General features: G+C 36.8%; 1 non-coding gene across 1 annotated transcript; it reads left to right on the top strand.

Moving 5' to 3' along the window:
• The first annotated feature begins 561 nt into the window (after positions 1-561).
• Positions 562-634, top strand: TRNAS-GGA (transfer RNA serine (anticodon GGA)). Its single transcript has one exon. It is a non-coding gene; the product is annotated as a tRNA-Ser (tRNA).
• The last annotated feature ends 19,369 nt before the right edge of the window (positions 635-20,003 follow it).

The raw sequence follows: 20,003 nt of genomic DNA, 5'->3' as shown, positions 1-20,003 counted from the left end.
TATAATATTCCAATGATAACCACTAGGAACACTGATTTACAGCATTGTTGCCATTACATATCAGATGCTCTAGTATTTTGTTTCCAAGTATAGGCTTGGTTTTTTAAGAACCAATGCAAGACTGGAGCTGTGTACCATCTTCACAGTGACGCTGCAAGGCTTGTGATTTCTAATACTACAAATTCGCATGGATCAGTTTCTGAATGCTTGTTGTGTCCAATAGATCTTGCTGCCTTGCTTCTTTTGAAAGAAGAAGTTAATGATGAAGAGGAAATTATCCTGCATTTGGTGGAGAAGACAGTGGTATATTCATGAATTTAAATACTATTATAGTCACAATCATGCCATGATATGAAAGAAAAATTTCACAACCTCGAGCGGGAATCGCACCTGCGACATCCTGTTCTCCGGCAGAGTACTGTCCATAGCGTCTGATCTAGTCAGTCTAGTCTAGTCTAGTCTAGTCTAGTATGGCTTGAAAGAAACTTTACAAATTACATTTGTACTCTATAACAGAGTCGCCAGTATGAAAGGATAATTCCAAGCCTTTGGCGTGAGATGAACTCGATAGCTCAGTGGTAGAGCGCCTGACTGGAGAACAGGATGTCGCAGGTTCGATTCCTGCTCGAGGTTGTGAAATTTTTCTTTCATACCATGGCATGATTGTGACTATAATAGTATTTAAATTCATTAATATGTCACATCAACGGACGTGTATACATCACCAAATATCGTAAGATGAAGATTACAGTGGTATATTCATTAGACTGTCTGTCAATGCTTCGTGTATCTAAATGTTACATTTCCTTTGTGACGAAATTGGTCATGGGAAAACTGAAGAATGAAGAAGAAAGAAGAAAGTTTGAAGTAAGTTTTCAAGAAAAAGTTGCTAAATTAGGATCCACATCTGAAAATAGTAAGGAGTACTGAACACATCTAAAAAAACTATACAGATAACAGCAGAAAAAACAATAGGATACAGAGAAGGTATGCATATTAAGAAACCTTGTGTCACAGGAAAAATATTGGAGAAGATGGAGAATCTTGGGAGAAAATGGAAAACCACAAGCACAGAAGAAAGTAGAAGAAACTATAGGGAACTAAAAAACGAACTAAGAAGAGAACCTGCTAAGGCGAAGGAAGTCTGGATGAAGCAAATACTGTACGTAAAGAAACAGAGGATCTAAAGAGAAAAGAAAGATGTGATTTAATGTTTAAGTAAAATGTTTGGACTCCACAAATAAGAACAGCAAATCCAAATGGTTGTTAGTTATCGAAATCAGCAATGAAATAACACACAAATAAGGGATCTTGAACAGATGGACGAAATACGTACTGTATATACAAGAGTTATATGAAACAGGGGATGATAGAGATAGCCTACTTAGATATAGAAAATGAAGCAGCCGTATCAGAAGACCAAAAAGAATTTTGTATTTTAAAGAGAAGTTGAGCTAACGCTTACGGAAATGAATAGGAAAGCAACAGGACTTGATGGAATCCCTTTGAATTAGTGAAATGCTTGGATGAAGATAAGAAGGAAATTTTATCATATTCATTATACAACCAAATACATGAGAAAGGCAAATGACCTGAAAATTTCAAGGAAACAGTGTTGCTGCCAATACTGAAGAAAAATAATGCCAAGAAATGACAATGAGTTCAGGACTATTAGCTTTATGTCGCAATGGCGAAGATTCTTCTGCAAATACTGAATGGACGTTTATATTCTAAGATGGAAGAACAGTTGGAAGAAGAGCAATTTGGCTTTAGGAGAGAAATAGGTAGTAGAGATGCAATTGGTTTGCTGTGAACAATCGGCGAAAAATATAAAAAGAAAAACAGAGAAATGTATGTAGTATTTGTGAACCTGCAAAAGGCTTTTGGCAGAGTGGATTGGAATGAACTTCGGGGATTCTGAAGAAACTTGGTGTGGATTGAAAAGAGAGGAGGTTATTCAGTAACCTTTATATGAAACAAGTCAAAGTCAGGAGAGGGAAATGGAATAATGAGAGGAGTATGATAAGGATGCCCATTATCACCTACCCTGTTCAACATCTACTTGAAGGATTTAGTGAAAAAATGTTTTCAGAACACGGAAGAGGTGATAGTAGGATGATGAAGAAAAAAAGTGTATAAGATTTGCTGATGATATGTCGTTGTAAGCAGTTTGGGATGAAGATAAATGCAAACAAGATGAACATCATTTTTGTCGGAAGAAAAATAAAGAAGGCAAATGTGCGAATTCTAGATGAGGCAGTAGACTAAGTGTACAGCTTCAAATATTTGGAGTTTACTGTAAGCAGGAACATAAGCTGCTGCTAGGAAGCCAAAAGGAGAAATGGCAAAGTAAGTTTTTAATATAAAAAGGAGCATCTTCTGTAGACCAGTGGAAGAAAAGAACGAAGAAGAGACTAGTGAAGTGCTTTGTGTGGAGTGTGGCTTTGTATGAAGCAGAGACATGAACATTACGACGAAGTGAAGAGAGCGACTAGAAGTATTTTAAATGTGGTTATGGAAAAGAATGGAGCATGTGAAATGGACAGAGAAAATAAGAAAAGAAATGTGTGCTAGGAAGAGTGGGTGAAAAAAGAATAATACTGAAACTGATCGGGAAAAGAAAAAGAAATTGGCTGGATCACTGGCTAATAAGATATTAGCTACTGAAGAATGTACTGAAAGGAAAGGTGAAGAGGAAAAAAAGTTCGGCACAGAAGTAGTAGACACCATAAAGATATTTGGATCATATGAGGAGACTAAGTGGAGAGCAGAAAATAGGAAAGATTGGATATTGCTGGGTTTGCAGTGAAAGATCTGCTTTTGGATACAACACTATTAATGAATTAATACTGTTTTACTGCTAAATGCACAGATATTTGCTACCAGTAGATCGTCTTTCCCTACTCCACGTAGGCCTATCCAAATTCTATTTTTATTTTATTATCTTCTACAAAAATCCATTCTTGTGAACCGTCATATTGATCTTCAATCCTTTACATATTATATTATATTCTGCTCTCCGCGATATATCATTGGTAGAGTGATCAAACGTTCCCTTTTATCCGGACATGTCCTCCTTTTTAGGCCTTTGTTCGGAGTCTGGGCGGATTTTTAAAAAATCAAGAAATGCCCTCCTTTTTGTAACTTGTATGCCTGATATTTTGAAAGTTATCTGATTTTACGCCTTTTTCAAGTACTGTAATTTGTCTGTAAGCAGCATCGACGGAATATACTCTTTCTATCCTCTTTAATAATTATAGAACTTGACTTTCATATGTAGCTAACTTTAAAATCATTATTATTAAGTTTTATTATAATTATTTTGTAATAAAATAGATATTAACATACTTTTAAGTATGATATTAGCCTAAATCTGTACTGTAAATATTTTGTAGTAAAATAAATATAGGCCTAAGCCTAAATCTAAGTAGCTATCAGTGTAGCTCAGTCGGCTAAAGCCCTTGCTTGCGAATTCGGAGATGAGCTCGGGCGCAGGTTCGATCTCAGCTTGAGTTGATTAGGTACCTGGTTGAATTTATTCCGAGGTTTTCTCCAATCGTAAGGCAAATGTGAGGTAATCTATGGCGAATCCTTGGCCTCATCTCACCAAATATTTCGCTATCATCAATCTCATCGACGCTAAATAACACAGTAGTTGATACAACGTCGTTAAATAACCAATTAAAAAAATAAATGAAAGTACATAATATTTTCTACTCTCTTTTTTCGAACAATGTCCTCCTTTTTGAAGCTTTGTGTCCTCTTTTTTATCGATGTGGATCTGGTCACCTTAATCGTTGGTCAGTCAAGTAGAATTGGCGTTTGTAACGACTCCGACGAGTAGGTTGGCCTTCTCACTCCCTCTTTGTCTCATCTGAAGTGGAAGATAGAACCAATCTTCGAAACTCAAACTTTGTGAATTAATTTAAATTTAAGCAATGAAAAAAGTCCAATTTACAACTTATATTTACAACCTAGCATTGTTTCTTCCCTCTATATTAAATCTATTTGCTGAAGCCTCACAGAAATCTGGCAGAACAAATCGGTCTGAGGCCAACGCTGCAAGACTTCGCGCACTGCGAACTCCTAGCTCGTGTATAAAAAAAAAAGTTTGGATCAGTGGTGATATTCAAGAAGCTTAACAACCAGTTCTCTCATGTGTACCTATATTGATTTTTTTTTATTTTACTGGGTTATTTTACGACGCTGTATCAACATCTCAGGTTATTTAGCGTCTGAATGAAATGAAGGTGATAATGCCGGTGAAATGAGTCCGGGGTCCAGCACCGAAAGTTACCCAGCATTTGCTCGTATTGGGTTGAGGGAAAACCCCGGAAAAAACCTCAACCAGGTAACTTGCCCCGACCGGGAATCGAACCCGGGCCACCTGGTTTCGCGGCCAGACGCGCTGACCGTTACTCCACAGGTGTGGAAGTAAATCCCGAAAAGACAAAGTATATGTTCATGTCTCGTGACCAGAATATTGACCTATGTTGAACATATACGGTATATATCCATGGTAATTGCAAATACAGGGTTGTTTCCGATCTCTGATAACAAATTTGAATGACATCATGTGCGTAAGGAGTCACACGACAGCTGAACTGTGACGCGAGGTGACAGACCAGTAGTGTGTGATCTCATAGTCAGAGTGCACGGCGACTCACAGCAGAAATTCCAAAGAAAATCGAGCCTTTTTGGGAGGGGTACATAATAACCATTTCCAATGCCAAGTACAGTTAAGTGAAAATAAAAGAAGCCTGCAATAAACGAGGTTTCGTTACTTCCAAGAAAGGCATCTTCTGTGTACCGATACTTAATAAGATTGGTAAAGCTCGAATGGAATCAATTTGTATCATCTCGTGGAGTGCGGCGACTTGTGATGGGGGGGGGGTGTAGATTTGCTTGCTTTTTCCACTCTGGAATTAATCGCATCCGAACTTTGCCAGTCTTATTAGGTACACACAAGTGGAAATAACTAAACCAAGTTTTTTGCAGCCTCCTATGATTTTCACGTAACTGTACTTGGCATCGGAAAGAGTTGTTATGTACTCCTCCCAAAAAGGCTCGATTTTCTTGGGCATTGCTACTGTGATACACCGTGTACTCTGATTATGAAATCACTCACTACTGGTCTGTCACCCTTGCCGCAATTCAGCTGTCGGACGATTCCTGACGCACATGATGACATTCAAATTCGTTATCAGAGATCGGAAACAACCCTGTATTACCCAGGAATAATTTAACAACCGGTTCGTCCGAACCGGTCGAATATCACCACTGGTCTGGATTTGTGCGAAGCAGACCTCGAGCGCGTCGGTTCTTAAAAACCAAACCTTAAGACATGCACAGGCATTGAAATTCGGACCATATTGATTGACTAGGACATCTCTAAATTGAAACCAATATAATGATCATTTTGTAAATATTTTTCGTTGTTTGTGGCCGATATAAACTGTGAAGAGATTTTTAATTTGTTTAGGTCGACAAAGAAAGTGGTATTGACCAAAGGAAATATAAATAGGTATTAAAAATACCTGTCGAAAGTGTAACTTAGATTTTGGTTTCACTTGCGCTCTTGCAAACAATGAAGAGCGTTCGCAGTATGTTTAACTTACCGGTATTCATAACAATGACGTGGACAAAGGAATTGAATATTTCTGTGGAACGTTGAGTTAAATTAATTTAAAAGTAATTATTTACCAGAAAGCGTCTCTGACGTTACATTTTGGTGGGGAGAGTTTTAAGTCATTGTTGGCGCAACGAAAAAAATGAAATAAGAAAAATAACTTTTCTTTTTATTTTGTACTTTTCTACGTATTCAATATCCGTACTATATTTTCATTTTAAATTTATTTACTTTTGCCTTTACCTTAAAGCAGATTCGATTGCGGTTTAATTATTGTTTTCGCACTGATGCTCAGTGCCTTTATCATCTGAGCTATCAGATCACGTTGAAAAGTGAAGGGATAAAATTTTGTATTTGAAGATAATTCAAAACAATAGATGCCGCTAGAATATGTTATCTAAGTATCCAAATTATGCAATAGGTGGCGGCAGTAATGAAATATTCTTGAATACATTACGCAGTCGGTATAATGGAGTGAAATCGGTACGAAAACGTGTAAGTACTGTACGTAGAGTCGAAGTTTTCAATTTTGTATATTACACATAAATTATTGCCACCAAAACAAACGAAGCTATGTACAGTGTGGTAGTGTTGAAACAGTGAAGTGGCTAACTAAATCTAGAAATAAGAATTTTCCATTTTGTTTACGTTGTGAAAATTGTAGATCCGAATGCTTCATTACAAATAACACGGTCTTTCAAAATACTAATTTCAATATTAAAGTCTAAATTTAATACATTTTTGGTTAATGGAAACAACATTAAATTTCGGGGACGTAGCATCACAGACTGATGTGAATATTAAAACTTTGTGAGCGACTATATTTTTTTTCTCTACGGAGAGATTTGTTACGTACATGTCAACTTGACAAGGAAAAGGAGAGAGGGAAAACCAGACGATTTGTAGACCTACTTTTTTGAGTAGGCTATACACAACATGTAACGGCACAGTCAAGGAAAGAAGGAAGAATAATCGCGAGTCTTCCACATTTTATAAAGGACATAGTATCTGGCACGTACCGGTACCCAGGTTATAAGAAAACAAATAGAATACACTGCTATAACAAAAGGTTGCAACGATCCAGAAAATCCACAGCCTGGACCTTCCATACTACAATAAGTGAGTATTACGTTTTTATTATTTACCGTAGCCTATATAGGCCTACAATAATGTTGTAACTATTAAAAACCATGCTATACTGTTCAATTAATAAGTAATGTACTCGTATACTACTGTACTTATCACCGATACCTATTTGATAACAGCTATAAGTCTATGCCTATGTGCGATGTCATTCAACCAAATGGAGCAAAATTGCTGGGTACAGTAACTTTCGGCGACGGACCTCGAACTCATTTCGCCATCATTAATTCACATAGGCTATCATCATCCATACCATAGCCCCGGTTAAGTTCACAGTGCAGCGTGCTGTATTTGTACAAGAGCACGGCCATTCGACTACAAGTATCATTCACAGAACAGGAGTAGTAAACACAATAAGCCTCAGGCTGCAGTATAAATCTTCGGGTCCCTCCTCCTCCTCCGGAGAAAAAGAGAGAGAGGGAGAGGGGGAGAAAGAGAGAGGGGGGGAGAGAGAGAGTGTGTGTGTGTTTTTTCTACACACGCAATATGACCTAGATGTTATGCGTATATAAATGAACTCAACAAAAAAAAATTGGAGACAGCCGCAAGTTTCATGCGGGATGGGATGTTGCATGTACGATATCCATTGCTTATGCGCTCACTTCTATTTATTTTGTGCTGCATATGCCTGGACATTGTATATTTTCTCTCTTCATTCAAGATTAATCGCGAATCTTTTCCTATTTAACTTGTCGGCTGCTGATTGTTGCTCAATTTAGATTGTAATCTCGTTCGTAACCAATAGTTTGAGACCACTGCGAACGTTCGCATTCTTGAGTTACACTGCCTCTGCTGCTGCGCTACCTGCCAATCTGTACCTACCTCAACTTCCCTCCTCCTGCGTATCACTATATGAGGTCACCTGTTCTAAGTCAGGGTCATGTTGGAGACAGGGTGTAACCGTCGATCACTGTTTACTTCATTGGAATATGTCTTATAGCTTAGAAATTATAGGCACGACATAACTCGCCTGAAAATTTGTTTTAAAATTCCATAGAATACCGGTATTTAATGGTAGTAATTTATATTTCTCTTGACTCCATTATCATCCCAAATTCAAACTTGGAACTTAGTTAGTACATTAAATGATACATAAAATGTATTTTTTGAAAGAAAATTAAGGTTCGCACTTTTGTCTAGTAATCTTTCAAAATTATGTTTGCTGACCTTAAAAAGTTAATAAGATTTTTCAGGTCATGTCATATATCATTTGAAAGCTCACTTCATAAGCTTTCCAATGACAAATGTCCTATAACTTTGCCTTTAATAGTCTTGAAAATATAACACTTTTAAAATTGGTCAATGCGCCAAATTTTGACATATTGTATCAGCCGATTTTCAAAGAATGATACCGTACCTTGAAAACCGTTTAGTGTCGGCTCATGACTTAAAATACAGGTGAAGCTATAAATAAGCATAAGGAATATACTTATAGGAAGTAATTTAATGACTTTTTCAAAATATGGGAAATGTAGAGGGTGATATGGTGAAGAATTTTCACTGAGGAACCCATGGCCGGAAATGACACAGTTAGGCCTAACAATAGCTGGTAGAAAAAAAAAAAAGCAATTAATGATTAAAGCACAATATTGCTTCAACACTGTAGCATAGAATCCTCAGGTTGGTGATATGAACGTCCTGGTGCTGGAGTTGAACTATATGTTTCTATGCATTGTCTACAACAGCAAGAGTGTAAGACGACATGTTTACTTACATCAAATTGGTCTCGCTGAGGAGGGTGAATATTTCAGTTGCTGAATTTTCTGGAAATTCTGGATGTAATATATATTATTTGCTTATTTAATTCCACGTTAAGAGTGTTTGAGAATAAGGTTCTTAGGAAAATATTTGGGGCGAAGAGGGATGAAGGTACAGGAGAATGGAGGAAGTTACACAACGCAGAACTGCACACATTGTTTTCTTCACCTGACATAATTAGGAACATAAAATCCAGATGTTTGAGATGGGCAGGGCAAGTAGCACGTATGGGCGAATTCAGAAATGCATATAGAGTGTTAGTTGGGAGACCATAGGGAAAAAGACCTTTGGGGAGCCGAGACATAGATGGGAGGATAATATTAAAATGGATTTGCGGGAGATAGGATATGATGATAGAGACTGGATTAATCTTGTACAGGATAGGGAAAGATGGCGGCTTATGTGAGGGCGGCAATGAACCTCCGGGTTCCTTAAAAGCCATTTGTAAGTAAGTATTTCATTCCATGTTGTGAAGTATCATGTAATGTATTTTCCATTTTTTGGGGTTGGAGTCATCTGTTTTATCCATACTAGCACTAAATAAATTATAGTCGTTTTCTATGAAATGATGAAATGTTTATAATAATATTAATGAAAAAGAGCTTATATGAGTTTAGAACACGATTTTAAGATAACTCTATAATAAATTCCTAAACCACATCTCTACATGAAGTATTTTTGATCTGTACAACTCGATTAAATTTCTGCATATATATCCACTTTTGGAGCTAGGACCAATATCCATTGTATCCACACTAATACTTAAATACATTTAGGAATACAATATACAGTACCTATATTAAATAAATTAGGCCTATATATTCGTCATCGTGACCACTGGATTGGCCTTGTTAGTAGACAGTTCTGTCTCCATGAACACATACAGGATTGATAGAAAGCAACATTTTTAGGAAACATTTAAATTGTACGTTCCTGTTACTTCATTTCATTTATGTAGTGTTTTCTACAGGTCGTCGTGACACAATTATTTAAAGATAACTAACTCCATAACGGATTTCTTAACCACATTTCCATACTATATCTTTGACCCCTACAATATACTGATTAAAGCTGAAGAACATGCTCCTCTTCATTTCTTTCGTCTAAGAGTTTCTGTTCAAATCCAAATCTTTTCTCTGAAGATAACTTACTGCTAATTTCGTTGATATCTGCTTGATAAAACTGTACAATACAAGACAATGCAATTCAGCTTCAATTGTTTGAGGAAAAACCCCAACCAGGTAACTTGTCCCAACCAGGATTTGAACCCAGGCCCGCTCGTTTCATGGCCAGACGTGCTAACCATTACTCCACAGTGGTGGACTAGTTTGGAGTTAGATGGCAATCGAACATTCAGAGAGATCGGATGTGTGTATGTGTGTCTAAAGAACGCAATGGCTGCTCTAATTGAACCCAACAACGAACGAAAAGTAGACAAATTACGGTAATTCTCCTTCCCTCTTTCATACTGTTCTAACGAAAACGTATTACCTTTGTTGGGTAAAGGGAGAGGGGAAACTTTGTGATCTTTAATTTTCCATTCTATGGACATGTTGAGACTAATCTTCTTTTCCTTCTTCTTCTTCTTCTTCTTCTTCTTATTATTATTATTATTATTATTATTATTATTAGCTTGTTTGCGGTCCCCCATTAACTGTTCTTCAGCGCCTCATAGGGCTGCAGCCGCGTAGTTGAGAACCACTGGTCTAGACGATCTTCGTGAAAACATTGAAACAGTTCTTCACACTGTAACAAGGGAGCAGTGAATAGTGGGCCAGAACCTCAATCTAGCTGGAAAAAATTGTTTTTCGAAGTCACTATACTATAGTTGTCCCACGCTGTGGTCTAAGGCATCCTGCCTAGGACTCGCATTACGGAATGCGTGCTGGTTCGAGTCCTCATGGGGGAAGAAATTTTCTCATGAAATTTCGGCCAGTGTATGGGACCGGTGCTCACCCAGTATCATGATGCACTTGGGGAGATATGATAGGTAGCGAAATCTGGTTGTGAAAGCCAGCAATAACGGCTGAGAGGATCATCATGCTAACCACATGATACATCCATTCTGGTTGGATGATCGTCCACCTCTGTTTCGGCATGTGGGCGTGAGGCCAGCAGCCGGCTGGTCAGTCTAAGCCCTTCACGGGCTGTATCGCCACATATTATTAGTATTATTATTATTATTATTATTATTATTATTATTATACTATAGTTGGTGTTTCTACACTGTAAACACTAACCAGATGTCTGTACTTCAGAAATCCGCAATACAGAAAGGGATTTGGAAGGATTAACAATAGTAAATACATAGCGGAAGTTGATTATTAATAAACACATGGGCGGTCCGCAGCCTGTTGTGAATTGGAGTGATTCAAGGGAAGATCATTCTATGTTGTGCTTAAGGAAAATATTTTTTAAATTCCACGTGAAGTCTGACCAAAGGTGCTGTATGTATTTTTGATTTATATAACGTTTAATTAATCAATTCTATGTCAACACTGTAATAACAATGTTCGAAGTTACTGAATTGAACTTTCGGTCATGAAGTTCATTTTTATATTGAAAGTTTAAAAAAATCGCCACTTACTCGCACGGAATTTTTGTGACCTAAATACAAAACATTTGAGGTTTTTTATCCCATATTACAGTTTAACTGCAAATGCGCCCCTACAGAATAGAAGGCGTGAGAAATAAGGAACTTCTTTAATTTGGCCCTAAATAATCTTATGTTTTGAGTTTGATTTGTTTTAGATCCATAGGGAGGCTATTAAAAATTTTTACTGTCATATGACGCACTCCTTTTTGATAGTACAATAGATTTGCCAATGGAGTACCGGTAGGGAAGTAATTTTTTGACGAGTATTTATGCTATGAATTGTTCCATTAGTTACAAAGTTTTCACGATTAATATATATGAGGAAGTTTATTAATGAAACAATATACTAACAAGCCATGGACATTATTTCTAGCTTTTCGGCATTAGACTTTCGACTCATTTCGCCATCATTAATTCACATATCATCATCCATACCACAGTCCGGGTTAAGTTCACATTGCGGCGTGCTGTACTTGTACAAGAGCGCAGCTGTTAGGCTACCCAATCATTCACAGAATAGGAGTGGTAAGCACAATAAGCTTCAGACTGCAGTGCAAGCCTTCGGGTCCCTCCTCCGTACAAGAGAGAGAGAAAAAAACTCCAAACTAGATGGTTCAGAATGGAATCTACATTCTACACCTTAGACCAGAAGATCGCAATAGAGTAATGCGAGGAAATAGAGGCTTCATCATCACGAAGGTTGAAATTGGTCTACACTCTGTGGAATGGTTGTGGACTGTGAAGTTCGGTTCTTTCAATATCCCCCACAAAAACGCATCAGGACTTCATGCAGGATATGAAAAGTGACAGTATTTAGAAATCAACCAACTGGGAGATATATGTTAAGTATGTGGCTATTCTCATGACCAGTTGCCCCAATCTTGTTGAAACAATTACGTGTTAATATCAAGATTGTTTACTTAGACTTTTAGAGAACCCAGATGTTCATTGCCGCTCTCACATTCGCCCGCCAAAAATCCATATTCTGAGCAAGATTAATCCAGTCTCTACCATCATATCCCACCTTCCTCAAATCCATTTTTATATTATCCTCCAATCTTCGTCTCGGCCTCCCCAACTCCGGTCTCTCAACTAACATACTATATGCATTTCTGGATTCTCCCATACATGCTACATGCCCTGCCCATCTCAAATGTTTGGATTTAATGTTCCTAATTATGTCTGGTGAAGAATACAATGTGTGCATTTCTGCATTGTGTAACTTTCTCCATTCTCTTGTAACTTCATCCCTCTTAGCCCCAAATATTTTCCTAAATACCTTATTCTCAAATACCTCTGTTCTCTCTCAAAGCGAGAGTCCAAGTTTCAGAACCATTCAGGATAACCGGTAATATAACTGTTTTTTTAAATTCTAACATTCAGTTTTATTGAGAGCAGACTGGATGACTAAAGCATCTCAACACGCATTTTCCCATATTTATTGTGCGTTTAATTTCTTCCTGAGTGTCATTTATATTTGTTACTGTTGCTCCAACATATTTTGAATTTTTCCATCTCTTCGAAGGATAAATTTTCAATTTTCATATTTCCATTTCATATTATGTTTTGGTCACGAGACATAATCATATACTTCGTCTTTTCGGGATTTACTTCCAAACCTATCTTTTTAATTGCTTCAAGTAAAATTTCCGTGTTTTCCATAATAGTTTGTGAATTTACTCCTAACATATTCACGTCATCTGTATAGACAAGGAGTTGATGTAACCCGTTCAATTCCAAACCCTCTCTGTTATAGCACAAAAATTGTTTCCAAATTTCCCTCAGAACATTTGACCTTTGTACTAGTGGCGGATAGTGAGTTTGAAAGTTGAAGAAGCAAAGACATGACTGATGAAAAGTTGCATTTTATGTGTAAAAAAAATAAAGGACTCTCATGTACTCCATTATCATGATTATTACATACTTGTACATCAGATTTACTCGAGAGAGAGAGAGAGAGGGGTGGGGAGAAGGAAAGGGGTAGGGGGAGAAAGGGGAGGGAAAGGGAGATATATACAGAATGGCCCACATAAAGTGTTACAAGTGAATATCTCTTAAATGAATAGATAAAACCGAATGCTTTGTCTTCTAAATTTTATTGGGGGAAGAAGTCTTTCAAACTGTGATATGGGGAGTAAGTTATTTCAGATTTTAAAATGAAACCATGGAATTTTTTTAGAATTATTTATTTTTTTCTCACTGTTATTTATATTTGCTTTAACATCTTTGGTCATATCGCGAGAATTATTTTTGTTCCTCTCAATAAACAAGGCAACTTTTATTGAAACATTTTTTATAATAAATTCATTGAAGTATACAGTAGTAGAAAAGATTACAAAATGAATAAGGAAGTCAATAAATACCGAGGTATTTAGCCTACTTTAGATTATGTTATTAAGTGTTCAAAGTTGCCTTCATTAACATCTAAGGTCGACCTGGTTGGCGAGTTGGTATAGCGCTGGTCTTCTATGCCCAAGGTTGCGGGTTCGATCCCGGGCCAGATCGATAGCATTTAAGTGTGCTTAAATGCGACAGGCTCATGTCAGTAGATTTACTGGCATGTAAAAGAACTCCTGCGGGACAAAATTCTGGCACATCCAGCAACGCTGATATAACCTCTGCAGTTGCGAGCTTTGTTAAATAAAACATAACATTTAACATCTAAGCACTTGGTGATTCTTGTGGAAAGGTTTTCTCTAACTTTTAACAACATACAGCGACTAATAGTGCGACAAGCTTCACTTTATTCGAAGTTTTATATTCTATTTTGTTGTAGGTGGTGTAAATCATGTTTATTTTATGTACCCAAAAAAATAGTCCAATGATGTTGCATCGGGTGAGCAAGGTGGCCTTGCAACAGGTTCAGCATTTCCAAACCAACTGTCACCAAATTTCCCATTTAATAATTCGTGTGCATATTGCAAAATGCAGTGTTCATACCACATTTCTCTTCTTGAATTCAAGGGTATGTTTTCCAAGAGGGGAGGTAATTCATGGTTGAGAAAATGGCAATATGAGTCAGCAGTAACCGTGCCTTCAAAGAAGTAAGAACCGATGACAAAGTCACCAAGGATTCCACACCAAACATTCAGTGACCAATGGTACTGAAAAGGCACAGTTCTCATCCATTGGGGGTTTTCAGGTGCCCAATAATGCATATTATGCCTATTAACATGTCCAGTGTTTGAGAATGTCACTTCATCTGAAAATATGTTTCCCAAGAACGAAACATTCTCTCCAATAGCATTACATAGTCACTCACAGAAAATAACTGGAAGCTGAAAATCTCTTTGTGTGAGGTCTTCATGCATACACATATGATAAGGATGGTAATGGTGATGCTTCATTATCCACTGCACCGAAGTGCGCCTAATCCCACTGTCTTTGCCCAATTCACGTTGACTTATCTGTGGATGTACTTCTACAGCGACAAGAATATCGATAGCATTTACATACTTCACTTTTGATTTTACCTTCAAGTGATTTTTATTCTTTACACTACCATTGTTACGCAGCTGTGTTTCCAGTCATTTGAATTTCATATGAGCCTTTTGCATCTCATATCTTTCACTGAACACTACCGCTACAATTCTATAGTTTCTCCTGCCATATTTTTGAATCTAGAAGAGCCGCACTAAACAATCAACATGGCCAGCCACATATTTTGAGAGTTGAGGTGGCTTTGAAATCATAATACTGAAATAAATGGATCTTAATTTTTTTTTTAGAAAAGATGTACTACCGTTATGTGTTTAGATGTTAATTTTGAGCAATTAATAAAGTTATGTAAAGCTATAGCATAGTTTATTATTATTTATCTATATCAGATGTCTTGTTTCAAACATCCTATACCATTTCAGAATTTCAGTACCGTATAGGAAAAAAACAAAAGTTGCTTAATTTGTTCAGGACAATCAAAATATCTAAAAGTTATATCATCGTTCCATTTAAAATTCTGAAGTTACTGCCCCAGAACTCCATTTTATCCATGAAACTATCATGAAGGTCCCCTCAGTGGCGTTGCCAGTGGGTGGGCCAGGTGGGTCCAGGCCCACCCAAAAAATATGCGAATTTTAGCATTTTTTTAATGGAAAATACTTGTCAGATGATATCCTGTGTAATTTCTATAAAATAAAAAAAGAAGAAATACCAATCTATATCACAGAGACACTCATTGCTAAAACTCCAGTTGTGAACGAAATTCCTCCATGGAAATGGGTGATTCCAGAACATAGCATACAAATTCCAGGGAATCATTCCAAAAATGATCCTCCATACATTCTTAAGTTAGATGCCATGGAACTACTCTGCAGCACATATAAGGATCACCTTCAATTTATACAGATGGATCTCTAAATCCTAATAATGGGACATCAGGAGCAGGGTATTATATTCCAAAATATCAAGAAAGTTATTTCATACCATGTTCATCCTCCTCCAGTCTTGATACTGAATTGCTAGCTATTGATGCTGCTCTTCAGTATGTTTCTCAAATTTCTGAAAAATCTATTTGCATACTTACCGACTCCAAGGGGGCTATATTTAATATAATTAAATATGTATGTACCAAACCTATATGCACATAGAATTATTCTACTTCAGAAACAACTAAGTAAACTAAAAAAACTCCAAAAGAAAATAACATTTCAATGGATACCTAATCATTGTGGTATACCTGGAAACTAGAAAGTCGATAATATTGCAAAACAGGCAACATATTTGCAACCAAGACCTCTTCAAGTGATATGTCTATCCAGTGCTTTAGCTTCAGTAAAGTCTCATTTTACAAACCTATGGATCAACAATTGGCTCTCTTCTGACAAAGGAAAAATTTTAGTCTGTACAAAAGAAACCAAACGACCTGAAAATGTACAAAAACTTACCCAGACATGTTCAAACATTTTTAACAAGAGCCAGAACAGGTCACATTGTCACTCAATTGTATCTACACCGATTTCACATTTCTGATAATCCTACTTGTCTGTGGTGTAATAATCATGATGATCTGGAACACATTCTTCTATACTGTCCGTCCATAAACCACAAAAGAAGTAAAACTCATCAATACCGGTTGCAGAAGACACAGTCCTGCAGTATATATTAACTACACCCCAACTCTGGCTACTAGCAACAGGCATCTATAATGAACACCGATCAAAATACCCCTCATTTCTCGTGCAAAACAACTGAATAGACTATAGTGGACTATATGTTGTCAGCAAACAGCTGGATACATTAAGAAGATTGATTGATTAATGGAAAATACTCAACATTAAAACTAAACCGTGGATCCAGAGCAATAGTTACAGTTGATAGCATTAAGGTAAGAAGTCAAAAATGCGTTCATTTCTTCAAGAGCCAATTTAACTGTGTTGGATTGGGCCTAAAAATTGTTTGGCAGTGATAAAAAGAAGGAAGCTGTGGGGACTACTGAATTGTTACATCAGCTAGAAAAATTTTACACCTTATTTTATTTGGTATGTTTAGACGATATTCTTGCTCTTGCAAATTCATTATTGGAAGCACCTCAGTCTCCAAAAATGGATATTAGGAAATGTTCATCCTTCATTAAGGCAATGATATAAAACTTTACAAAGCTCTGAAACGAAAAAAAATTCGACAATAATGTCAAGCACAAGGGTTTGTAATCTAGCAATTCTATCAATCGAGAGAGAGAAAAGTTGGGATTTGTTGAAGGACCCATCATCAATGATCGACAGATTTGTTGCTAGGAAATCTCGACGGCTCCAGTTCATCTTACGAAATGTTTTTATAGATATGCCTTGCATGATTGTGTATCATAATTTTGCATGTTATTAAATACGAATTCCGAGAATGAGTTTCAAGAAAGTTGACAGCAGCAGCATTGTCAGGAGATGGGTCAGGTACTTTCTAAACCCTGCATATCTGGCCCACCCAAAATAATTAGTCTGGCTACGCCACTGGGTCCCCTGCTCCGAAAACTGTAGGAAAAGTCAGCATTTAGTTATTTTGATCTATTTAAGAGATATTAGCTTGTAACATTTTATGTGGCTACCCTGTGTGTGTGCGTGTGTGAAGAGAGAGAGAGGAAGGAGAGAGGGATATATATATATATATATATATATATATATATATATATATATATATATATACACATACATACTGTATATTGATTGCCAATTGGTCGAAAACAGCTGAGACTAGAGCTACACTTGTCAATGGCTAGCTACATTTATAATACACTCAGTACCATTGTTGTAAATAGTTTAAATCCTTGAACCTTCATAGTACTGTTGTCACGCCAGGAGAAGGCGGCTGAAGTACTTAGACGGGGTGGAGGGGAAACAGTCGCGCATGCGCACCGCGCTGTTCACTGCAGTATTCCTGTTTCACAAACATCTACTGCACGTGTCTATGAGTCTTTGCGACTTTGTAAAAATAATAGTGGGGTTTTTACTGTAGTGTTTTATTAGTTTCAACAAGACAATTGTTTTCAGTATACCACAAATCTTGTATTGCTTTAGTTATCCTTTGCTTTTCGTGTTAATAGTGTTGATAATAATATAGTTAATAGAATTTATGTTATTGTATACTGTTATTTAGGTTTATAGCAGTTTTTTGTTTATTGTAAATATGTCGACAAAGAGGAAACAAGGACTGACAATCTATAGCGAAGAAAGGAATATTATTAGAAGTGCAAAATAATTCTGTGATGAAGAAAAAGAACAACAGTGCCTTTGCATTCCTCTTACGAAACCTACAGCAAAGGTAGAAAAGTACTCTAATCTATCCACAAGAACAATACAGCGTATAAGGAATGAAATGAAAGACAGCACAGAAGAAAGTGCGTTGAAGACACCTGAGGGAGAAAAAAAAATGTAAACGTCCAGACTACCGAAACGCAAATGTAGATGACTTCGACGGGAGATTGACAAAAAAGATATAATTGAGAATTTCTATTTGAAAAAGAAAGAGGGCCACCGGCGTAGCTCAGGAGGTAGCGCGTTTGCCTGCTGATCTGCAGTTGTGCTCGGGAGTGAGTTCGATTCCCATTTGCACTGACTACCTGGTTGGGTTTTTTCCGAGGTTTTCCCAAGCGGAAGGCGAATGTCAGGTAATCTATGGCGAATCCTTGGTTTCATTTCGCTAAATACCATCTCGCCATCATCAATTCAATCGACACTGAAGAAGCTAGTAGTTATTACAGTGTCGTTAAATAAGTAAAAAAATAGTACCAAGCTGCAACAAATGTCTACCCTTTTACAAGAGAAAATTGATTTGAAATGAAAGACAACATTAAGACGAATACTGAAGAAAAAGGATTTCAGGTGGAAGAAGTGTGCAGCAAAAAAAAAAAAAAATTGAGGAAAACACTGTAAATTAGAATACGTGAAGATATCTACAGCAAATAAGAAAGCTTAGGAAAGTGGAAAAACCGATTTTGTATCTGGACGAAATGCGGATAGATAGGCCTACCAATTTAACGTTTCCCAAGTTCTGGCACGATAAAAATGTTAAGGGAGTTTTGACTACCGTAAATGTGTCCAGAACACTCATTGTTGTTCATCAGGATGGGGGCGGTAGGGCTAATGGCTTTGTTGGGAGATTCGAATTAATATACACGGCTGGAACATAAACAGACTATTATCATGGACAGATCATACTCCAGAAATTTTGAAAAATGTGATAATGATAGTCATAGCGACAGCACCGAAGATGGAGAATCATTTATGTCTGACTCCGTTGCCATGTAGCCAAGTAAGTGGACGAAGTTTTCAGGTCAGAGTGTAGCATAAAGTTCTCCCGTCCCGCCTATCTACTCCCTGCGCCAACTCGTAGCACGAAGACAGTATCTACGTTTACGTTTAACATTCAGGAGGGCATAACTCAATTTTAAAAAAATATGACATATGTTTATATGAACTTTTCTTATCAGAATGATGTCAGAAATCACATTCTAGAGTATTGCACGATCTTCGTAAATCACCCTGTATATTTATTCTATATGTCTTCACGTGAAAACATACTGTAGCTGCAACTATTGCAGGCAATGACTCCCCAGAATCGTAACGTTCATTCCAGCAAGAGTCATTACCAGGGAACGGATTTATATGGACTAAAAATATATGAAATATGTAAATATATATGTAGTTATTTTTACCAAAATATGGAATTAAATATGGATTTTTACCAAAATATGGAATTAAATATGGACTTAAAATTATAAAAAAATGACTATGTACGTTAAATATTGGTACATTTTAATCAAACTAAACAAAAAATATAATGGACGTACCTTATCTTCCAATGTAGTTTCAACAAAACACAATTTTTATTGTCTGTTACCATAACAATAGGTTACAAACATTTCTTTCAAGTGCTGAAAAGTGAATCTTCTTCTATTGTCTCTGAGGATAGATTTATACTGACTAAAAGAGCGTTCGACGTCACAAGAAGTAACTGGTACATAATTCAATTTCACAATGTCTGCTGGGGATAAGTCCAAGTTAATCTTCACTGTTGATTCACCACTCATCACAGCAACAACCTTTTGTAGTTCTTCATATCCAGGGTTTTTTGAAAGTACAGTGTCCACCTTAGCTCTTACTGCATCTGCAACTTTACCTCTACCACGATTCAGTTGTTCCACAGTACTATTTATAATTTCAAAACTTTCAGATAGTGAAAGGTGCCTATTTTGGAGACTTTTGAGCGTTTTTATGATGCATGAAAATGTATGCTGAATGTGAGCTAAGTCATTCTTCACACTTATGTCACAGGTAACTGTTTTCGCAGTATCAATTGAGACTGCATCTTCAGAGTCCAATGCAAGGAGAACATTGTTAATAGAGTCTATATGTTCGGCATAATATTCAACTGCTTCTAGCCATGTAC

The sequence above is a fragment of the Periplaneta americana genome, chromosome 11 (genome assembly GCF_040183065.1).
Source record: "Periplaneta americana isolate PAMFEO1 chromosome 11, P.americana_PAMFEO1_priV1, whole genome shotgun sequence".
Taxonomy (NCBI): Eukaryota; Metazoa; Arthropoda; class Insecta; order Blattodea; family Blattidae; genus Periplaneta; species Periplaneta americana.
This window is presented reverse-complemented; position numbering and strand designations above follow the sequence as displayed.